General features: G+C 49.7%; 1 non-coding gene and 3 pseudogenes across 1 annotated transcript; all 4 read right to left on the reverse strand.

Moving 5' to 3' along the window:
* Positions 1-205: 205 nt before the first annotated feature.
* LOC149221960 (18S ribosomal RNA) lies at positions 206-810 on the reverse strand (annotated as a pseudogene; the record flags this gene model as incomplete).
* A 17801-nt stretch (positions 811-18611) lies between these two features.
* On the reverse strand, positions 18612-20063 carry LOC149221961 (25S ribosomal RNA; annotated as a pseudogene).
* A 247-nt stretch (positions 20064-20310) lies between these two features.
* On the reverse strand, positions 20311-20464 carry LOC149221962 (5.8S ribosomal RNA). Its single transcript, XR_016249741.1, has one exon. It is a non-coding gene; the product is annotated as a 5.8S ribosomal RNA (ribosomal RNA).
* A 2681-nt stretch (positions 20465-23145) lies between these two features.
* On the reverse strand, positions 23146-24711 carry LOC149221963 (18S ribosomal RNA; annotated as a pseudogene).
* Between the last annotated feature and the right edge of the window lie 654 nt (positions 24712-25365).

Raw genomic sequence — 25365 nt, forward strand, 5'->3', positions numbered from 1 at the left:
AGGTGTTCATTGCCTACCTTTTATTTGCAATTAGGAACTTGCACAGTAGCATTGACTGATTGTTGCTAGACCTGTTTTGGGCTAGTAGGGATCGCCTCTATCCGTAGAGGGGATTTACCTCTCCAACAGCAGGTGCACACTAAGTAGGCGGACCGACCTTTACGACCCAAGATCCAACTACGAGCTTTTTAAATGCAAAACCTTAAATATATGCTATTTGAGCTGGAATTACCGCAGCTGCTGGCACCAGACTTGCCCTCCAATGAATCCTCATTAAGGGATTTAGATTGTACTCATTCCAATTACCAGACTCGATGAGCCCAGTATTGTTATTTATTGTCACTACCTCCCCATGTCAGGATTGGGTAATTTGTGCACCTGTTTCCTTCCTTGGATGTGGTAGCCGTTTCTCAGGCTCCCTCTCTGGAATCGAACCCTTATTCTCTGTCACTTGTCACCACCATGGAAGGCCTCTATCCTACCATCGAAAGTTGATATGGTAGAAATTTGAATGAAGCATCGCTAGCACAAGGGCTGTGCAATCCGTCGAGTTATCATGATTCACCGAAGAAGCGGGCAAGCCCGCACTGGCCTTTTATCTAAAAAATGCATCCCTTCCAAAAGAGTTAGGACTTGGTGCACATATTAGCTCTAGAATTACTACGGTTATTTGAGTAGTATGGTACCATCAAAAAAACTATAACTGATTTAATGAGCCATCCGTAGTTTCACAGTCTGAATTAGTTCATACTTAGACATGCATGGCTTAATCTTTGAGACAAGCATATGACGACTGGCAGGATCAACCAGGTAGCACCCTCCCACTTCAAAAGGCATTCTGGGTGCTCTCTTACCAAGAGCCAATCTGAACACACATCAAGTCAAAGAGACATCAAAATATCATGTAAAACTTTTATGCCTTGCACCTCTTGCATCCCAAGAAGGAAGCACATGGAACATGCCAAGGACATGGCGAACAAATGGGCACACCTGCTGAGCCACAACACACCAAGGCCACTCTGGAGTTTGCAGGCATGGCCCAACCAATAAGAAAATGAGCAATCACTCACCCACTCCTTTAGAAATGCCTCCAAAGGCCTCCACGCCCCGCACCGAGGGCACCTAGGAGTCCACCTGGATAGCAGCAACGATGGACCTCGATCACCCAATCGCTTGCGGTAGCCTCGATGAAAAGGAAACAAATGGAGAATGACCAATCACGCAACCTCTATATTACAAATGAGCTACAACCCTCCCCGCCCCCGCATCGAGGCCACCTGGGAATCCACTCGGACAACATCAATGATCGACCTTGATCTCCCGACTGCCTGCAACAGCCACGTTGCGAAGGAAAAGGAAGGAAATAAAAAGAGGATGACTGACCACACAAATCCTATCATAGAGAGGCCATACAAACCTCTCTGCCCCGCACCGATGCCACCTAGGAGTCCAACTAGACAGCAGCAATAGTGGACCTCGATCAGATGATTGCCTGCGGTAGCCTCGACACAAAGGCAAGGGAAGGAAATCATATAAGACAAACTGAGCCCACAACCTCCCTTAGAAATGTCCCCCAATCGACCCCTCCCCTCCCCGCATTGGGGCCACCTAGGAGTCCACCCGGATAGCAGCAACAATGGACCTCAATCGCATGATTGCCTGCGGCAGTCTCAATGCAAAGGAAACGGAAGGAAATAAAACAAGACCAACCGAGCCCACAACCTCTCTTAGAAATTCCTCCTGACCCTCCACGCCACGCACCGAGGCCACCTAGGAGTCCACCCGGACAGTAGCAATGGTGGACCTTGATCACTTGACTGCCTTTGGCAACCATGATGCGAAATCAAAGGGAGGAAATAAATGCAAATCAAGAGGGTTGCTACACAATACAAGAACACATATCCAAACAGGAGGAGGGATCGGGCAGCTTCGCACCCCATGCAACCTACGTACAGCAACCTAGGAGATTTCCCACAACTTTATCGACGGGATGATGAATAATTTTCCCCTACGACCAACTCCACGCAAAGGAGGGAGGTCGAATCGTTCCACCTCGAAATCCTTCTTCCAGATAGCCCCCACCATCGATTTAGTAGCAAGCCTCCTCCCCGTTCGACCACGAGCGCATGCACAATTGAAACAAGTGCCCCCCAACCCTCCCCGCAGAGAGGCCACCTAGGAGTCCACCCGGATAGCAGCAACAATGGACCTTGATTGCATGATCGCCTCCGACAGCCTCAATGCACAGGAAATGGAAGGAAACAAAACAACAAGACCAACCGAGCCCACAACCTCTCTTAGAAATACCCCCAACCCTCCACACCACGCATCGAGGCCACCTAGGAGTCCACCCGGATAGCAGCAACACTGGACCTCTATCACTTGACCACCTGCGGCAACCATGATGTGAAGGCAAAGGAAGGAAATAAATTCAAATCAAGAGGCTCCCTACACAATACAAGAACATAGCCAAACAAGAGGAGGAATCGGGCAGCTCCACACCCCACGCACCCTACGCACAGGCAACCTAGGGGATTTCCTACAGCTTTACCGACTGGACGATGAATAATTTTTCCCTACGGCCACCTACATGCAAAGGAGGGAGGTCAAAGCATTCCACCTCGAAATCCTTCTTCCAGATAGCCCCCACCATCGATGTAGCAAGCCTCCTCCCCATTGGACCATGAGCGCATACAAAATTGAAACAACAAGTGCCCCCCAACCCTCCCCTCCCTGCAAAGAGGCCACCTAGGAGTCCAACCGGACAGTAGCAACGATGGACCTCGATCTCATGATCGCTTGCGGTAGCCTCAATGCAAAGGAAGCAGAAGGAAACAAAACAACAAGACCAACCGAGTCCACAACCTCTCTTAGAAATGTGCCACCCGACCCTCCATGCCACGCACCAAGGCCACCTAGGAGTCCACCTGGACAGCAGCAACAGTGGACCTCGATCACTTGACTACCTATGGCAACCATGATGCGAAGGCAAAGGAATGAAATAAATGCAAATCAAGAGGCTCGCTACACAATACAGGAACATATCCAAAGAGGAGGAGGGATCGGGCAGCTCCACACCCCCCGCACCCTACGTACAGGCAACCTAGGAGATTTCCCACAGCTTTACCAATTGGACGATGAATACTTTTCCTTTATGGTCACCTCCACACAAAGGAGGGAGGTCGAAGCGTTCCACCTTGAAATCCTTCTTCTAGATAGCCTCCACCATCGACATAGCAAGACTCTTCCCCATTGGCATTGGAGTGCATACACGATTGAGACAACAAATACGAATAAACGTTGTGACTTAACATTTCCAACCGCAAAAGCCTGCCACACACGCAAGATGCAAGGGAAAATACGGGTCCTCGATCAAACATATGGGCCAACACATCTGTCAAAACCTCAAAGCCAACGCAACCATGAATGATGTGCACTTTGAAAGGAATGCCAACCCTTGACTTTACAATAAGGAGAACAGCGCCTCACATCGCCCGACGGAAAAAGCAAGCAAGAGGGAGGGTAGGTGGTTTACAACCAAAACCCTTCCACGTCCCTCTTAAATGTATGCATCTCAACCGACAATGCCAACACAGAAATAGTACAAGCACAAGACACCACCACCATAAACAGCCGAACAGTGAAGAGGCTAGCCATCACAAGGAGCCACACCACAACAACCCATACAACTCCAAAAACTTGGAGTAGAAGGGGAATTGTTCACATATGCCTCCCAGGACAAGCATGGCCAACATTACCGCTCATGCACTACTGAGTGGGTATGGGGAGAAGATGAAAATCGGCCACCCTACAAATGAACTAAGGCCATTCTTGAGGCAAACTCGAAAAACCAACTCAATTACCAACCCACCTTTCACACGAAAAGCAAAACCCTCCGCACCAAATAGGGAGGAGGTGAACAACATAACAAGGAGCCACACATGGCTGCCCAGCCCAATCAAAATTCTCTATTCGCAACAACTGAGGGGCACAATAGCGACATAGGCACGACAGAGTTTCGAGGCTTCCATCTGGGACCGCAACAACGAAGGCTCAAAGGAGCGCCGAGCAAACATTCAACATTCTTATCGTTGGGATGGGAAAGAGGGACGGGGATGAGCATGGCCCACATTACCACTCATGTGCTACCGAGTGGGGATGGAGAGAAGATGAAAATTGGTCGCCCTACAAATGACCCAAGGCCATCGTTCGAGCAAACCCGACAAAGCAACTCGATTACCAACCCACCTTACAAACAGAAAGAAAACCTGTCACCGATATCTTCTAGAGCGGCATGAGGGTACAAGGACGAGCCAAGGAGCCACACCACAACAACCCATACAGCTCCAAGAACTTAGAGAGTAGAAGGGGAATTGTTCACATATGCCTCCCGGGATGAGCATGGCCAACATTACCACTCATGTGCTACTGAGTGGGGATGGAGAGAAGATGAAAATCGGCCACCCTACAAACGACCCAAGGCCATCGTTTAGGAAAATGCAAAAACACAACTCGATTACCAACCCAAATTTCACACGGAAAGAAAACTTGTCGCTTGTATCATCTGGAGGGGAACGAGGGGACCAGGACGAGCAAGGGAGCCACACCACAACAACCCATACACAACTACAAGAACTTAGAGAGCAGAAGGGGAATTTTTCACATATGATTCCCAAGACGAGCATGGTTGACATTGCCACTCATGCGCTACCGAGTGGGGATGGAGAGAAGATAAAAATCGGCCACCCTATAGACGACCCAAGGGCATCGTTTAGGAAAACTTGAAAACACAACTCAATTACCAACCCACCTTTCACACGGAAAGGAAACCTATCATTGGTATCATCTGGAGTGGCACAAGGGGGACCAAGACGAGCCAGGGAGCCACAGCACAACAGCCCATACAGCTCCAAGAACTTGGAGAGCAGAAGGGGAATTGTTCACATATGCCTTGCGGGATGAGCGTGGCCAAAATTACCGCTCATGTGCTACCGAGTGGGGATGGAGAGAAGATGAAAATCGGCCACCCTACAAATGACCCAAGGCCATCATTTAGGCAAACGCGAAAACACAACTCGATTACCAACCCACCTTTCACATGGAAAGAAAACCTGTCACTGGTATCATCTGGAGGGGCATAAGGGGACCAAGATGAGCCAAGGAGCCACACCACAACAACCCATACACAACTCCAGGAACTTAGAGAGCACAAGGGGAATTGTTCACCTATCCCTCCCAGGACGAGGATGGCCAACATCACCGCTCATGCACTACCAAGTGGAGATGGAGAGAAGATGAAAACCGGCCACCCTACAAATGACCCAAGGCCATCCTTCAGGCAAACTCAAAAACACAAATCAATTACCAACCCACCTTTCACGTGAAAAGGAAACATGTCACTTGTATCATTTGGATGGGCATGGGCGGGGCGACCAAGGCGAGCCAGGGTGCCATACCACAACAACCCATACGAGTTTACATGGACGCCCTTGCCTGAACGATTTTGCACGGATGCCCTCAGATGACCCAGGCGAACGAGTTGACTTGGACACCCTCAGATGACCCACCCTTACGAGTTTACGTGGGCACGCAGACGACCGTAACGAAGCGACAAGGGAGAGCTGGGAAAATGAGCTACACGAAAGTGCACAAAGCCAACCTCGGGTCACCAATTAGCACTTTTCATGCGGGCTTGTTCGCCCAGGTGCGCCCTCGCCCGACCCGCCCGAATGAGTTGACACGTATGCCCTCAAACAACCCACCCAAACAAATTTACATGGGCACTCGGACGACCAAAACATAGCGACAGGGAAGAGTTAGGAAAAAGAGCTGCACGAACGTGCACAAAGCCAACCTCGGGTCACAACTTAGCATTTTTGATACGGGCTCGTTCGTTTGGGCGCACCCTCGCTGGAATGACCCACCCGAACGAGTTGACATGGATGCCCTCAAATGACCCACCCGAATGATTTTACATGGGTGCCCGCACGACCGAAACGAAGCGACAGGGGAGAGCCGGGGAAATGAGCTACATGAACATGCACAAAGCCAACCTCGGGTCACAACTTATCATTTTTGATACGGGCTCATTCGTCTAGGCACGCCCTCGCCCTACAATGACCCACCTGAACGAATTTGCATGGCCACCCGCATGACCAAAACGAACCGACAAGGGAGAGCCGGGCAAACGAGCTGCACTAACATGCACAAAGCCAACCTCGGGTCACAACTTTACATTTTTGATATGGGCTCGTTTGCCTGGGTGTGCCCTCGCCCGAAAGAGTTGACATGAACACCCTCAAACAACCCACCCAAATGATTTTACATGGGCGCTTGCACGACCCAAACGAGGCGAAAAGGGAGAGTCGAGCAAACAAGCTACACGAACGTGCACAAAGCCAACCCGTGTCACAACCTAGCATTTTTGATACGGGCTCGTTCGCACGGGCACGCCCTCACCCAAACGGGTTGACATGAATGCCCTCAAATGACCCTCCCAAATGATTTTACATGGGCACCCGCACGACCCAAACGAAGTGACAAGGGAGAGTCGGGAAAACGAGTTGCACGGATGTGCACAAAGCCAACCTCAGGTCACAACTTAGCATTTTTTATATGGGCTCGTTTGCCCAGGCGCGCCCTCACCTGAACGACCTGCCCGAATGAGTTGACACGGAAGCCCTCAAATGACCCACCCGAATGATTTTACAAGGGTGCCCGCATGACCCAAATGAACCGATAAGGGAGAGCTGGGCAAATGAGCTGCACGAACGTGCACAAAGCCAACCTCAGATCACAACTTAGCATTTTTTATACGGGCTCGTTCGCCCGGGCCCTCCCTAACTGGAACGACCCAACCAAACGACTTGACATGGATGCCCTCAAATGACCCGCCCAAACGATTTTACATTGGCGTCCGCACGATCGAAACGAACCGATAAGGGAGAGCCGGGCAAACGAGCTGTACAAACATGCACAAAGCCAACCTCGGGTCACAACTTAGCATTTTTGATATGGGCTCGTTCGCACGGGCGCGCCCTCGCCCAAACGACTTGCCCGAACGAGTTGACACAAATGCCCTCAAACGACCTGCGCGAACGATTTTACATGGGCGCCCGCACGACCCAAATGAATCGACAAGGGAGAGCCGGGCGAACGAGCTGCATGAACATGCACAAAGCCAAAATCGGGTCACAACTTAGCATTTTTGATACGGGCTCGTTCGCCCAGTCGTGCCTTTTCCTGAATGACCCACCCGAATGAGTTGACATGGATGCCCTCAAACAACCCGCCCAAATGATTTTACAAGGGTGCTCGCATGACCCAAATAAACCGACAAGGGAGAGCCAGGCAAACGAGCTACACAAACGTGCACAAAGCCAACCTCGGGTCATAACTTAGAATTTTTGATACGGGATCGCTTGCCCGGGCATGCCCTCGCCCGAACGAGTTGACACGGATGCCCTCAAACGACACGCCCAAATGATTTTACATGGGCGCCCGCACGACCCAAACAAACAGACAAGGGAGAGCTGAGGAAACGAGCTGCATGAACGTGCACAAAGCCAACCTCGGGTCACAAATTAGCATTTTTGATACAAGCTTGTTTGCCCGGGCACGCCCTCGCCAAAATGAGCCACCCAAACAAGTTGACACGGATGCCCTCAAATGACCCGCCCGAACGATTTTACATGGGCGCCCACACGACCCAAACGAAGCGACAAGGGAGAGCCAGGAAAATGAGCTGCACGAACATGCACATAGCCAACCTTGGGTCACAACTTAGCATTTTTCATACGCGCACGTTCGCCTGGGAGTGCCCTCACCAGAATGACTCGCCCAAACGAGTTGACACGGACGCCCTCAAACCACCCACCCGAACGATTTTACAAGGACGCCCGCAAGACCCAAACAAACGGACAAGGGAGAGTGGGGAAAACGAGCTGCACGAACGTGCAGAAAGCTAACCTCAGGTCACAACTTAGCATTTTTTATACAGGCTCGTTCACCCGGGCACGCCCTTGCCCGAACTACCCGCCCGAACGAGTTAACATGGACGCCCTCAAATGACCCGCCCAAACGATTTTACAAGGGCGCTCGCACGACCCAAACAAACCGACAAGGGAGATCCAGGTAAACGAGCTGCACGAACGTGCATAAAGCCAACCTCGGGTCACAACTTAGCATTTTTTATACGGTCTCGTTTGCCCGGGTGTGCCCTCGCCCGAAAGAGTTGACATGAACACCCTCAAACAACCCACCCAAACGATTCTACATGGCCGCTTGCATGACCCAAACGAGGCGAAAAGGGAGAACTGGGAAAACAAGCTGCACAAACGTGCACAAAGCCAACCCAGGTCACAACCTAGCATTTTTGATACGGGCCCGTTCGCACGGGCATGCCCTCACCCAAACGGGTTGACATGAATGCCCTCAAACGACCCTCCCAAACGATTTTACATGGGCGTCCGCACAACCCAAACGAAGTGACAAGGGAGAGTCGGGAAAACGAGCTGCACGAACGTGCATAAAGCCAACCTCAGGTCACAGCTTAGCATTTTTTATACGGGCTCGTTCGCCCAGGCGCGCCCTCGCCTGAACGACCTGCCCGAATGAGTTGACACGGACTCCCTCAAATGACCCACCCGAACGATTTTACAAGGGTGCTCGCATGACCCAAATGAACTGAAAAGGGAGAGCTGGGCAAATGAGCTGCACGAACGTGTACAAAGCCAACCTCGGGTCACAACTTAGCATTTTTGATACGGGCTCGTTCGCCCGGCCCGCCCTCGCTTGAATGACCCACCCGAATGAGTTGACATGGACGCCCTCAAATGACCCGCCCGAACGATTTTACATTGGCGTTCGCACGACCCAAACGAACCGACAAGGGAGAGCTGGGAAAACGAGCTGCACAAACATGCAAAAAGCCAACCTCGGGTCACAACTTAGCATTTTGATATGGGCTCGTTCGCACGGGCGCACCCTCGCTTGAACGACCTGCCCGAATGAGTTGACACAGACGCCCTCAAACGACCTACCCGAATGATTTTACATGGGTGCCCGCACGACCCAAATGAACCGACAAGGGAGAGCCGGGAAAACGAGCTGCACGAACGTGCACAAAGCCAAAATCGGGTCACAACTTAGCATTTTTGATACGAGCTCGTTCGCCCAGTCGTGCCTTTGCCTGAATGACCCACCCGAACGAGTTGACATGGATGCTCTCAAACAACCCGCCCAAATGATTTTACAAGGGTGCTCGCATGACCCAAATAAACCGACAAGGGAGAGCCAGGAAAACGAGCTACATGAACGTGCACAAAGCCAACCTCGGGTCATAAATTAGCATTTTTGATATGGGATCGTTCACCCGGGCATGCCCTCGCCTGAACGAGTTGACACAGATGCCCTCAAACGACCTACCCAAACGATTTTACATGGGCGCCCGCACGACCCAAACGAACCGACAAGGGAGAGCCGAGGAAACGAGCTGCACGAACGTGCACAAAGCCAACCTCGGGTCACAAATTAGCATTTTTGATATAGGCTCGTTTGCCTGGGCACACCCTCGCCCAAACGAGCCACCCAAATGAGTTGACACGGACGCCCTCAAATGACCCGCCCGAACGATTTTACATGGGCGCCCACATGACCCAAACGAAGCGACAAGGGAGAGCCGGGAAAACGAGCAGCACGAACATGCACATAGCCAAACTTGGGTCACAACTTAGCATTTTTCATATGCACTCGTTCGCCCGGGAGTGTCCTCACCCGAATGACTCGCCCAAACGAGTTGACACAGATGCCCTCAAACGACCCACTCGAACGATTTTGCAAGGACGCCCGCAAGACCCAAACGAACGGACAAGGGAGAGTGGGGCAAATGAGTTGCACGAACATGCAGAAAGCTAACCTCAGGTCACAACTTAGCATTTTTGATACAGGCTCGTTCGCCCGGGCGCGCCCTTGCCCGAACTACCCGCCCAAACGACTTAACATGGATGCCCTCAAATGACCCGTGCAAACGATTTTACAAGGGCGCTCGCACGACCCAAACAAACGACAAGGGAGATCCAAGTAAACGAGCTGCACGAACGTGCATAAAGCCAACCTCGGGTCACAACTTAGGATTTTTGATACGGGCTCGTTGGCTCGGGCGCGCCCCCACATGAATGACCCGCGCGAATGAGTTGACACGGACGCCCTCAAACGACCCGCCTAAATGGTTTTACATGTGTTCCCGCATGACCCAATTGAAGCGACCAGGGAGAGCCGAAAAAATGAGCTGCACGAACGAGCACAAAGCCAACCTTGGGTCACAACTTAGCATTTTTGATACGGGCTCATTCGCCCGGGCGCGCCCTCGCCCGAACGACCCACGTGCCCTCACTCGAACGACCCGCCTGAACGAGGTGACATGAACACCCTCAAACGACCCACCCGAACGATTTTACATGGGCACCTACACGACCCAAACGAACCAACAAGGGAGAGCCGGGAAAATGAGCTGCACAAATGTGCACAAAGCCAACCTCGGTTCATAACTTAGCATTTTTGTTACGGGCTGGTTCGCCCAAGCGTGCCCTCGCCCGAATGACCCACCCGAACGAGTTGACACGGACACCCTCAAATGACCCGCTCGAACGATTTTACATTGGCGCCCGCACGACTGAAACGAACCAACAAGGGAGAGCCAGGAAAACGAGTTGCACGAACATGCACAAAGACAACCTCGTGTCACAACTTAGCACTTTTGATACGGGCTCGTTCGCTTGGGGGTGCCCTCGCCCGACCCACCCGAATGAGTTTGCATAGATGCTCTCGCCCGACCCGCCCGAACAAGTTGACATGAACACCCTCGCCCGACCCGCCCGAACGACCTCGCCTGACCTGCCCGGAGGGATTTGCAAGGACGCCCCTGCCCGACCCGCACGAACAAGTTTGCACGGACAACCTCACCGGACCCGCCTGAACGAGTTTACACTGGCGCCCCTCGCCTGACGCGCCCGAATGAGTTTACATGGCAAAAGACCCGCCCGCTCGAGTGTTTACATGGAAAATGACCCGCTCAAACGAGTTTACATGGGCTTCGACACACGACCAAAATGAAGTCACAAGGGAGATTCGGGAAAAGGGGCAGCACGATCGTGCATAAAGCCCACCCCCGGTCACAACTTAGCATTTTTTATACGGCCACATGTGCCCTGGGTGTCGTCACACGACATGACACGACATGACCCAACCCGACCTAACCTGTTTGCATGGGCACCCACACACGACACATCCCGACCCGCTCGAACGAAATTTGGGGTTTCCATGGGCGCACGACCCAGACAAAATTTTGGGGTTCCCATGGGCGCACGACCCAAACGAATGCACGAGGGAGCATCAGGCAAATGGGCCACACGGATGTGAAGAAGACACATGGGCGGTCATGACTTAGCATTTTTGGCACAACCACGTGTGCTCAGGCACCCACACATGGCCCGACCGGCCTTTTGCGAGCCTACCCGACCTGCCCGAACGTGTTTGCACGGGCACCCACACATGACACGACACGACCCGAGCCGAATTTTTTTTTGGGTTTCCTTGTATGCACAGCCCCAACGAAATTTGGGATTTACATGGGTGCACGACCCGAACGAAGGCACAAGGCAGCGTTGGGAAAACGGGCCACATGAACATGTAGAAAGCACACGGGGGGTCATGAATTAGCATTTTTGGCACTGCCACATGTGCCCGAGCACCCACACACGGCATCACCCCAACTGCCTAAATGAAATTTGGGGTTTCCATGGGTGCACGACCTGATCGAAGGCACGACGGAGTGTTAGGCAAACGAGTCACGCGAATGTGCAAGAGGCACACGAGTGGTCACGCCTTAACATTTTTTGCACAACCACATGTTCCCGAGCACCCACGCATGGCACGGCACGACCCGACCCAACTCGACTCGCCCGAATGTGTTTGCACGGGCACCCACACACGACACGACCTGACCCGCCCGAACTGAATTTGGGGTTTCCATGTGTTCATGACCCAAACGAAATTTGGGGTTTCCATGGGTGTACGACCCGAACGAAGGCCCGAGGGAGCGTCGGGCAAATGGGCTACAAGAATGTGAAGAAGACACATGGTCAGTGATGACTTAGAATTTTTGGCACGGCCACGTGTAGCAGGGCACCCACACACGACATGGCACGACCCGACCCGCCCTGGGCGAGCCGACCCGAATCACCCGAATGATATTTGGGGTTTCCATGGGTGCACGACTCAAACAAAGAAGGCACACGGGTAGTCACGACTTAGCATTTTCGGCATGCCCACGTGTACCCGCGCACCCCCACACATGGCACGGCACGGGATGACCCGGCCCACCCGAAGGAAATTTAGGGTTTGAAAGGGTGCACGACCCCAACGAAGGCACGAGGGTAGGAATATCTTTGACTCTAATACATAAATATACCTGGTGTAACATGCCCTTAAGGTCTTCAAACATTTTCTTCAGACTCTTTATAACACTTTAACATGTGCTAGGCCTATTTCCATGAGCAAGAAACTCAACGATAAATATAATATATATATATATATATATATATATATATATATATATATATATATATATATATATATATATTTATTTATTTATTTATTTTCTTGAATAATACAAATATCAAAAGTACATTTATGAAGACCGAACCCAGTTAGACTTTCTTTAACACCCCCTCTTAACTAGGGAGGTATTCATAAATCATTACAAGGTGTTTGGCTATTTTTCAATCTTGAATAATTCACATAAGAGAAACCGGATTGGAAACCCATCTGTTATAGCATCATATTAGCCAACATTGTTCATAGCAAGGCCTTGACTAACAGCTTTATCTCTCATAAGATCAGAGCACAATGTTGGCAAGGCCAATGGCTTATAAACACCTTAGTCATTGTCTCTAAAGGTACATACCCACCCAAGTGTTCCCTGAGTATGACCTTCTAGGACAATTCTTGTCTTGGGTTCCCAGCCCTCAAAGAATATCGCTCCTCTTGCCTACTATTATCTTGGATGCCCTACACATCCTCAAAGAGCATCAGATGCCAAATTATTACCCAATCCTCCCGTTCTTTCTTGCCATGTGAAGACAAGAATGTTGTGTCTACCTCTTCCCCTTGATTTGGGAAGACATGCCCAAGTTTCCTCTGGCAAGGAACTTGCCCAAGCCCCTTTCTAGTTGGGAACTTGTTAGAACTCCCTCTTAGCTAGGGACTTGTCCATTCATCAACAACGTCTTCTTTGTGGGTCCTTCAGCCACTTGATCTCCTTCTTTCCTTCGATGTCATGAAGTTTTTATTTGAACTTCTTCTTGGCAGGGTACCGGCCATCGATCACCTTCCCTCCTGGTTTGTCACGTCATTGCTCCCTTCGTGGAAAGCGGCCTTCTTGATATATATCAGGTCCTTTTTGTCATCTAGATACTCCTTTTTCACCTTGTCTATCCTTCATAACACTTATCACATGGATGCTTACTTGTACTCACTTGTTCCGATACTTTGATTTAGTGGCCCTTCATGACTTCATTGTGATATTGCTTCAGCACCAAATGGTGCTTTCGTTGGATGGTCTCTTCATCATGACATATTTGTAGAGTTGAATCGGTTATCTGCACCTTACTATCTCCAAGGCCTTCGTAGGTGTCAAGGGTCCTTTACCTTTTTCTTCCTTTTTCAAAGTTGCCATGCCTACTTTTGAGAGATGTTGAGGAATCTTGTCAAATAGTTATTCTTTATGACCGCGATGTTCTTCACATGCTTGATCTCTTTCTTCATTTTCTTCTTCTTGGATTGATTGTTCAACCACCTTATTCTCCTTATGAGAGCACTTCTTCATGTTGACTTTTACTCCACTGTAGCACATGCCTCCGAGTATGTCGTTGATGAAAGAGATCCTTCTATTCTTGATTGTGATTCTAGAACTTTTCCCATGACCCAATCAATATATATAATGACATGAATCAAACTTTGATGCATACATACCTCATCTTAATTATGCTTTTATCGTTGCAGCTTTATTTGATAGTTCTCCTCGATTGGTGTAGCCTTTCTTGCTTCATCTGCTCTCGCCTGTATATCATCCTCTCTTGAATCCCATAAATGGGACCCCCAATGAGACCTCTACCCCCTTTGAAAGAAGACTTTAAGCAAAGAGGTTGAATTAGTCATAGGAGGATCTTCCTTCTTTTGCTTTTTTTCGTCTTCTTTCACTTCTTGCGTTACATGAGCTTCTTCCCCTTTTCTCTTATTGTTGTTTTCCTTCTTAAGTTTAGGACAATCCTTCTTGTAGCGTCCCTACTCTTGGCATCCAAGCCGTTGGACTTTGGACATGTAGTGGTCCCAACCAATTTGTTACTTTCCTTGCAAAAAGACACTGAGGTATACTTATAAGGGGACATATACTTACTTGATAGAGTTTGAGATGTAGTGAACTTAATTTCTTCTTGAAGACTTGATGCCTTGCCTTCCTTAGATCTTGATGTTGTTCAAGTTGCTTTCTTCAAATGGACTTGCTTGATGACTTGACTAGTAGTGCCTTTCATTTTTCAAGATGGTGTAGCTTGATGTAGGTCCCTCTTTGATTTGTTCTTCTTGTAGGTGCCTTTATACAAGTCATTTCTTCTTGCTTTGTAGTCTTCCATGATGAATGATAGATGGTAGACCTTCTTGTCCTTGATGTGATTGAGACTTCTCGGCTTGACGCTTCAACCTTGCAGATGTTCTTGAGATCCCCTTTCCTTGATGTGTCACCTTAGCTCCGATACCGCGTTGAAGAATCTGGGGCAATGGGGTATAGCACGATTCTTCTAGACTTGATAACAATTTGTGAAGCTCTTTGCAATCTATTATGTTATCTTAATCTTATTCTCTTCTTATTAATGCATGTGTGTTTAATTTCATCAAACTGGTGCCAAAAACATAAGAACAAGAACACAAGATGTTGGCTCTCTCCCAGGGAAAAACCTCTCTCTCAGAGAGGAAAACCCTTTCGTAAAATTCTCTCATTGAAGCTTATTATTGGTCATTGAGAAGCCCTAGACCATTGACAATAATATCCCCCAAGCACAAGTCAATTCCTTCCTCCTCTTTGCACTTTGTTTCTTCGGTGCTTCATTCCCCGGCACTCTGTCCTTCTTTCAACTTTTGATAGTCCGTGGTGGACAAGCTCTAGAAGAGACTCCAACCTTTGATCCTTAGTGAGATCCTTTACCAATGAAGAAACCTTGATTCTCTTGACCAACCGAGCCTTTTTCTTAATGTGAGGTTGTAGGCTCAATGTACACCAAGTTTACTGCACCTGGGGTGATTTCCATCATGACGAGACATGGAAACCCCAAATTTCCTGAACTTGGGATGGTTTCGACAAGGCAGGACATGGAATCCTCGGGTTCCCTGCAATTTGGAGACTTTTGTCGAGGAAGGACTGGGAGACCCCATGTAATGCTCCTATCCTAGTGGTAGTATTTCAACCATGCATAAGCGGGTGCAGCACCGCCGTACTTTTTCCTTTTACCAATACTTGAGTACACGGTTTGCGCCTACTTCAACACTCAGTCAATTTTCCAATAAGTGTTTCTTAACAATGCAGCGAAAATAACTTACCATAAATTTATCTTCTTCAACTATTCTTTCAACTTGTCATGTTGTGTGGTCATGCTCCACTGCCCGCAGCCTGCACAACACAACTCCACATCTGAACTGTGAACTTGTCCACCCGAATTTCCCTTCCACGGCGTCCAAACTCTGCCCATTAGTGTGGTCCATAGTGAGGGCACATGGCCCGCATGTAGTGTGGCCTGCTTGCCCGGATGGTAACCTTCCCTGCTCTGCCTGTCCACACTACCAAGCCCAACCTACCCTCTATAATCCCCCCGCCAGTGCGGCCCTCTTACCCTCGTCCTTCTCTTCCTTTCGTTTTCGCCCAACTCCTTCCTTCACACTTGTTTTGCGATGTGGAAGTCTGAGTTCAATGTCCCTTCATCGAACACCATCCTCCTTACTTATACGCATCCTTTTGCCCAAGGGCCGTGTCTCTCGAGGATAACAAGGGTCAACTCCATCAACATGCATGCCCGCTGACCTGGCACATAACCTCCACATGCCCCATTCCAACGAACCGTCGCATCCCTTCATGTGCACCGTCGCACCCATGGGTCGACTCGAACACCTCGCCGATTACACCTGTCGCCACACGTCGCACACCTGCCCGCGTCCTAACGTGTCCGCACATGGTCACCTCTTTCATCCAGGCACGCAACAAGGGTCGCCTGCGCACCTTCCGTAGGTGACTCGCCCATCGTGCAGGTGTCAAGGGGCGTGCACCATGCCTAACATGGCATGAGAGACATGGGAACCTCGCGTGTCATGCCCCCAGGCCTACAATAGTCTTTCAGCCATACTTGGCAAGGTGCGACGCCACCGAACACTTTCTTTTCACCAATACTTATGTTCATGGACTATGCCTAACCATTAGTCTACTTATTTGTTTTTCATAACCAAGTATTATTATGTTTCCTTTATACCAATGAACACCCATACGTATTCATTATCATCAGCAATTATACATGAAGAACACAATTGCATAGTATAAAGGGAGGGGAAACTCCCTGAACAATGAGTCTGCCCGAATACAATATATTACTCAACTCTACAATGTTTACGAGGCTTTACAAGTATACTTGGGAAACACCAAGTTTCATACTTAGCCAATTTTACAAATAGGCAACACCTCCATGTGCCAACCAAGTTCCTTTCCTGAGTTGGGTGGGTGCGCCCTCACATAAGCTGCCAACCGTACTCCTAACCGAACCTCGTTTACCACTGCGCGATGGGCGGGCGACTTACCCGAGTCACCTGAGACACCTCCACGTTTCTTCTTCCACGACAGGCGGGTGACCTTCCCAAGTCACCCAAGACACCCGTGTCACACCGAACGACGGGTTCCTTCCTTACCCGTGCCCTCACCTGATAACTGAAACCTGTGCGTATCGTGTGTGCTTGCCCAAGAGTGGGTGCATACATGCCTGTGCCTCTTTTGAAACCTGCTCCACTACTTCACATCTTTCTCTTGATCAACAAATACTCATGTTCGAATGTCCATCTTTGAATGAATTCCAAATGCTCTAACGCCTTGCCATATTTATACGAGTGGTTAGGCAAGTCGCTGTCTAGGCCGACTCAACCACCACATGCCAAAACACCCTTACACGTCGCAAACTTTCCATCCTATTGTTGGTTGGCAAACAATCCTTCGTTCAAGTCGCCCCAACATGTAAGTCAGCATGTGGGTTATGCCAAATGCCCCCACACTATAAACCAACCATTGCTCCACCTCTAATGCGCATTATACTTATGTCCCTTTGCACATTTCGGTCGTAGAGTTCACACTTCACACCTACGGGGAGAAGCCGAACCACAGATCCTTACACCGTGTTTCCCAGACTTGGGTAGCAATTTTTGTTGTGACACAAAATGGAAACCCCATGTGTGTCCGCTGACTTGGGTAGCAGTTTTCATCGCGCTGCAAAACGGACACCCCGAGTTCCCCAGAATTTGGCAGCTCTTCATGGCCCCATGCCATAGAAATCTGAAGTTCCATAGACTCTCGGGCAATTCACGGTGTGCCATGACATGGAAACAATGAGTTCCCCAGACTTGGGCAGTGGTTTCAAAACACCCCAAGTTCCCAAGACTTGTGAGCTGGTTTGCATCATCATGGAAACCCTAAGTTCCCCGCGTTGGGGCATTTTTGAAAACCCCACGTTTCCATCATGCCGTAAAATGCAGAAACCCATGGTTCCATCAAGGGCAGGACATGGAAACCCCAAGTTTCCCAGGCTTGGGTGCTAGGGCACAACATGGAAACCCTGAGTCTCTGCAGGCTTGGGCACTGCCGGCTTTGGTTGTGGCTCGACATGGAAACCCCAAGTTTCCCCAGGCCTAGGCACCGGGGTGTGACTTGGAAACCCCGAGTTTTCGCAGGCTTGGGTGCCACCAGTTTCGGTCGTGGCGCGACATGGAAACCCCAAGTTTCCCCCAGGCTTGGGCGTCGGGACGCGACCTAGAAACCCCAATTTTCCCTAGGCTTGGGCGCCGTCGGTTTCAGTCGGGGCGCAACATGGAAACCCCAAGTTTCCCTAAGCTTGGGTACCAGGGCGTGACTCGTAAACCCAAAAACATTTTGTGCCGGGCGGAAACCCCAATTTTTTTTTTGCGCTGGGCAGAACCCCCAAATTTTAGGCGCCGGGTGGAAACCCCAAATTTTTGGCGCGACATGGAAGCCCCAAATTTTAGGCACCCGGTGGAAACCCCAAATTTTGGGCACCAGGGCACGGCATGGAAACCCCAAATTTTGGGTGCCGAGGCACGACATGGAAACCCCCAAATTTTGGGCGCCGGGGCACAGCATGGAAACCGCAGTTTTCCCAGGCTTCTGCACCTTTTTCGTCGCGACGTGGAAACCCCAAATTTCCCACCCCCAAGCAATAAAAGATTGTTGTCTAGAGGAAGAGGCAGAGGTGCGAGAGGGTTGCCCATATTTTGTTTGTGACAAGAGCGAAGCTTTAAATTGAGGTGACCAAGGGCTGAATCTCAGTGGATCGTGGCAGCAAGGCCACTTTGCCACTTACAATACCCCGTCGCGTATTTAAGTCATCTACAAAGGATTCTTCTCAACAACTGTTTGGAATTGAACTTCAAAGCTTCCCCGACCAAGATGCTTCATGGTCGCGGTTTGAAAATGACACGGGCCCCTGGGGGTGACAAAGCGATGCCCCTACTACAGGTCGAGATAGAGTCGAAGAGTGACATGCACCGCTTCTAGCATAGATTCTAACTTAGAGGCATTCAGTCATAATCCGACACACAGTAGCTTCATGCCACTGGCTTTTCAACCAAGCGCGATGACCAATTGTGTGAATCAACGGTTCCTCTCGTACTAAGTTGAATTACTATTGCGGTGCGGTTCATTGTTACGCCCCCGATGCCTCTAATCATTTGCTTTACCTGATAAAACTCACACGTGAGCTATAGCTATCCTAAGGGAAACTTTGGAGGAAACCAACTACTAGATGGTTTGATTAGTCTTTCGCCCCTATACCCAAGTTAGATGAAAGATTTTCACGTCACTATCGCTACGAGTCTCCACCAGAGTTTCCTCTGGCTTCGTCCTGTTCAGGCATAGTTCACCATCTTTCAGGTCCCAACAGGTGTGCTCGCACTCGAACCCTTCACATAAGCTCAAGGTCGTTCGATGATGCACGCCCCCTAGAGAGGGGATCTCGCCCGTCAGCTTCCTTGTGCCTCGCAGGTTTTCAAACCTGTCGAATCGCACACATGTTAGACTCCTTGGTCCGTGTTTCAAGACGAGTCGCATGGAAAGCCACCAACCAACACCACGAGCGCAGAGGTGCACATGGCCTCCCACAAGGGTGCACGCTTCATTCCTCGATCACCGCAATGGCAAACCGACAGGCAGTAATCCACCCACGCTTGTGACTATGTAGCAGCCCGTGTTAGTTTTCACCTCAAGTCGAGTGGCAGACCAGCCTGAGCCATTCCACATCCGACCGAGACGTATCGACAGCCTCCATCTGCTTCCCTGCTGGTAATTTCAAGCACTCTTTAACTCTCTTTTCAAATTACTTTTCATCTTTCCCTCGCGGTACTTGTTCGCTATCGGTCTCTCACCCATATTTAGCCTTGGACAGAATTTATGACCCAATTAGGGCTGCATTCCCAAACAACCCGACTCGTCGACAACGCCTCGTGATGCGGCAGGGTCCTGGTCCGACGGGGCTATCACCCTCTTAGGCACCCCCTTCCAAGGGACTTAGCCTAGGTCCACTGCTAAGGATTCTTCTACAGATTAGAATTCAGGCGACACTGCCGCCCGATTTTCATGTTGGGCTCTTCCCGGTTCGCTCGCTGCTACTAGGTGAATCCTTGTAATTTTCTTTCCCTCCACTTAATTATATGCTTAAACACAGTGGATGTTCTCGCGTGAGCTGAGGTCGCAAAGTTTGAGCTAAAGCCACCCTACCCGATGGGAGGACAAGAGAGAGCAAAGCAATTTCGATCGATGCCACACAAAGCCCGCGCCAGCTAACGCTGACTGCCCATACAAGGGGACAAGATCACTGCTCGCCGACGTGCGCCACGAAACATCGCTTGAGGTATTTCAGCCAACTGCACTGCATGGGGCACGGACGACCAGCGCCACTGATCCCTAGCATATTACAACAAGCGTGTTTGAATGGGATGCGACGCCCAGACAAATGTGCCCTCGACCGAGGCCTCAGGCGCAAATTGCGTTCAAAAACTCTATGATTCACGAGATTCTGCAATTCACAATAAGTATCACATTTCGCTACATTCTTCATCGTAACAGGAGCCGAGATATCCATTGCCGAGAGTCATTTCCACGTATTACCAAAAAATCAGCCACAACACTGAATAGGGGCACCCCCCACAACAAATGTAAGGCTAAGGGGCAAAAGGAGGAAAAACACATGAGAGAAATAGAAACAAAGGTGTCTAACCCCCTCACAGGGGGAGGCTCGAATAGAGGACAATCTCCCCCAGCCCCACGCCCTCGAAAAAAGGTGGGAAATGCGTAGAAAAATGATCGAGAAGGACTAGGGTGGCCACCTCGGGAGCTCGCACTACTTTCAGTCCTTCCCCAACACCAGCTCACAACAATTCCCCCTTTTCTCCGTAAAGCTAGGGACCGAAAGGAAGAAAAGGGTAGAAAACAAGGTGAAAGAAATAGAGATCAAATGTGGCTATCGGCTCAAACAAAGCACAAGCCCCCCAAGCCCCATGCCTTCGCAAAAAGGGGCGAATTGAAGGGGATGACAATCGAGAAGGACTAGGGTGGCCACCCCGGGAGCTCGCACTACATTTCGTCCTTCCGGAACACCAATCCACAACAAGCCCACCTTTTCTCCATAAAGCTAGGGGCCATGAGGAAGAAGGGAAGAAAACAAGAAGAAATAAAGGGATATCAACTGTGGCTACCGGCTCACAAGGGGAGGCTTCAAACAGAGAACAAGCTTCCCCAACCCCGTGCCTTCGCAAAAAGGGGGGAACTGCAGGGGACGGCGATCGAGAAGGAATAGGGTGGCCACCCTTGGAACTCGCATTGCTTTTTGTCCTTCCCGAACACCAATCCACAATAGTCGCACCTTTTCTCCGTAAAGCTAGGGGCTGAAAGGGAGAAAACAACATGAAAGAAAGAGAGATATCGAATGCGTCTACAGGCTCACAGGGGGAGGCTCAAACAGAGAATAAGCTTCCCCACCCCCGTGCCTTTGCAAAAAGGGGGGGAACTGTAGGGGAAAACGATTGAGAAGGACTAGGGTGGCCACCCTCAGAACTCACACTGTTTTTCATCCTTCCTGAACACCAATCCACAACAATCCCACCTTTTCTCTGTAAAGCTAAGGGGCCAAAGCCAAGAAGGGAAGAAAACAACATGAAAGCAAGAGATATCAAACGTGGCTACTGGCTCACAAGGGGAGGCTCAAACAGAGAACAAGCTTCCCAAACCCCACGCCTTCAGAAAAAGGGGAGAACTGCAGGGGACGACGATCGAGAAGGACTAGCATGGCCAACCTGGGAACTCACACTGCTTTTCATCCTTCCCGAACACCAATCCAAAACAATCCCACCTAAAGCTAGGGGGCAAAAGGAAGAAGGGAAGAAAACAACACCAAAGAAACAAAGATCCCAAGAAAAGAGAGAAGCTCAACAGCACGCCGAGTAGATGTCCGCTAACCAAAAAGAAACCAAACAAGGCACCCAATCAAAAAGCGTCCCACCTCTTCACACCCTCCCACATACATTCAACACAACACCCTTTCTAGCTTTATAACATAGCAAACAACCATGCAAATAAATCACAACCTAAAATTGACCAATAGAAAGGACAAGGGCCACGCTAAGACCAGTGTCTGGAGCACATCACTGAGAGGTAAATAGCCCCCCAACCCAGTGGCACAAGGCTTCAAACGACAAATAGACTGCTGCCAATAACACAAACCCACCCCGCTATTGCACCCCTCCATGTACAAAACACCAACAACCTTTCCAACGAGAAAGTCAACGGGGGTCAAAGAATCAAACTCCAAAGAGGAGTTTTCGCAGGCCGACACTCAACGCTGGAGAAAGCCGCGGGCCACCAATACATTGATGGTGCAAGGCCACTAGAGAGAGGGACGTTTGCAAAGTGCACACCACGAAACACTCAAATGACACAAGTCCCACAAAAAACCCACAATCCAAAGGGAGTGACAAAGACACAACCTGCTACTTCTTTTTCCCTTAGAAGGGGAGTGGCTCACGAGAGGATGAGGAATTCCCTCGACGGCAAAGGCACGAGATAAGATTGCCACCCTCATGCCTGTCATCGGGGAAAATTGCAATCTCGATGGAGCTCAGACCGAGGGATGGGTTTTTCATTACCTGGACACCCAACCCTTTTGTGAGGGCATGTCGAGGAACAGTCGGGAGGGACTAGGGTGGCCAACCCAACGGGTTGAACCACTCCTCATCCATCCCATACTGACCGCACCCCAACAATCTCCCCTCACGAAAAGTTTGAGCTACCAGGTGCGTGCGCAACCACTCCCTCGACCCAACCACCAGCGAAAAAACTCACCCAAGCAACACATCAACTGTTGTCGCCTTTTCAAGAAAACCAACTATGGAAGCCCGTACCCTTGGCCCATGCCTTCCAATGAACAAGAGACCAAGCACCACTGCTACGAATGAGTCTGAATTTATCCATCGTATTTACCAAGCACCTCGACTCTGCAGCAACCATGCCCGACCGAACAGATCGTCGGAAGGGCTCCAAAGAAACAAGCTTCCAAACCCCCTGCAGAAACACATTGGGGGAAAGAAAAATGAAGGATGGGTGGGACAAGTACAAGCACTACTCGCTAGCACACATGAAAAAACAAGCGTTACCTCGAGACAAGCAACCAACAATGTTCCCGCCAAACACCAAACCCGCTCCCCTAGAGACACACCACAAAGTCCCACATTGCAATCGAAACCCAACCAACCCAAACCAAAAATGAAAACCCTTGCTATCAATGATCCTACTACAGTTTCACCTACAGTAACCTTGTTATGACTTCTCCCTCCTCTAAATGATAAGGTTCAATGAACTTCTCACGACGTTGACGGTGGCGAACCACCATCGTCGACACAATTCGAACACTCCACTGGATCATTCAATCGGTAGGAGTGACGGGTGGTGTGTACAAAGGGCAGGGATGTAGTCAACACGAGTTGATGACACGCGCTTACTAGGAATTCCTCGTTGAAGACCAATAATTGCAATGGTTTATCCCCATCACGATGCAATTTGAGAAGATTTCCTAATCCTCTTGAACTAGGAATAAAAACTCGTTGGCTTCATCAGTGTAGCGTGCGTGCGGCCCAGAACATCTAAGGGCATCACAGACCTTTTATTGCCTCAAACTTCCATGGCCTAAATGGCCATAGTCCCTCTAAGAAGCTGGCCACGAAGGGGAACCTCCGCGTAGCTAGTTAGCGGGCTGAGGTCTCGTTCGTGCTGACGGAATCCTTAGAGCAACATCCGTCGATCCCTGGTGGGCATCGTTTATGGTTGAGACTAGGACGGTATCTGATCGTTTTTGAGCCCCCAACTTTCATTCTTGATTAATGAAAAAATCCTTGGCAAATGCTTTCACAGTCGTCCCTCTTTCATAAATCTAAGAATTTCACCTCTGACAATGAAATACGAATGCCCCCGACAGTGCCTATTAATCATTACTCCGGTCCCGAAGGCCAACACAATAGGACTGGACTCCTATCACATTATTCCATGCCAATGTATTCAGAGCATAAGCTTGCTTTGAGCACTCTAATTTCTTCAAAGTAATAGCGTCAGAACCGCGACCCAGCCAATTAAGGCCAGGAGCATGCCGCTGACAAAATGGACGGAAGGGCAGGTGCACACTGAGTAGGCGGACCGACCTTTACGACCCAAGATCCAACTACGAGCTTTTTAACTGCAACAACTTAAATGTACGCTATTGGAGTTGGAATTACCGCGGCTGCTGGCACCAGACTTGCCCTCCAATGGATCATCGTTAAGTGATTTAGATTGTACTCATTCCAATTACCAGACTCTATGAGCCCAGTATTGTTATTTATTGTCACTACCTCCCCATGTTACGATTGGGTAATTTGCGTGCCTGCTGCCTTCATTGGATGTGGTAGCCATTTCTCAGGCTCCCTCTCCAGAATCGAACCCTAATTCTTCGTCACCCGTCATCACCTTGGTAGGCCTCTATCCTACCATCGAAAGTTGATAGGGCAAAAATTTGAAGAAGCATCACCAGCACAAGGGCTGTGCGATCCATCAAGTTATCATGATTCATCGGAGAAGCGGGAAAGCCTGTGCCGACCTTTTATCTAAAAAATGCATCCCTTCCAAAGCGTCGAGACTTGGTGCACGTATTAGCTCTAGAATTACTATGATTATCCGAGTAGTATGGTACCATCAAAAAATCTATAACTGATTTAATGAGCCATCCACAGTTTCACAGTCTAAATTAGTTCATACTTAGACATGCATGGCTTAATATTTGAGACAAGCATATGACTACTGGCAGGATCAACCAGGTAGCACCCTCCCACTTCAAAAGGAATTCTGGGTGCTCTCTTACCGAGAACCAACCTGAACACCCATCTAGTCAAAGAGACGTCAAAATATCATGTAAAACTTTTATGCCTTGCACCTCGTGCATCACAAGAAGGAAGCACACGCAACATGCCAAGGAAATGGCAAATAAATGGGCAGACCTGCCGAGCCACAATGCACCAAGGCCACTTCGGAGTTTGCAGGTATGGCCCAACCAACAAGAAAATGAGCGATCACTCACCCACTCCCTTAGAAATGCCTCCGAAGGCCTCCACACCCCGCACTGAGGGCACCTAGGAGTCCACTTGGACAGTAGCAACGATGGACCTCGATCATTCAATCGCCTGCAGCAGCCTTGATTCAAAGGAAACATATGGAAAATTACCAACCATGCAACCTCTATATTACAAATGAGCCACAACCCTCCCCGCCCCCGCACCGAGGCCACCTATGAATACACCCAGACAACAACAATGATGGACTTCGATCTCCCGACCGCCTGCGATAGCCTCGATGTGAAGGAAAAGGAAGGAGATAAAAGGAGGATGACCGACCACACAAATCCTATCATAGAGAGGCCATACAAACCTCCCCACCCCGCACCGATGCCACCTAGGAGTCCACCTGGACAGCAGCAA

Source organism: Pinus tabuliformis, chromosome Q, assembly GCF_031772625.1.
Source record: "Pinus tabuliformis cultivar Carrire ecotype Pingquan chromosome Q, CPIR1, whole genome shotgun sequence".
Taxonomy (NCBI): domain Eukaryota; kingdom Viridiplantae; phylum Streptophyta; class Pinopsida; order Pinales; family Pinaceae; genus Pinus; species Pinus tabuliformis.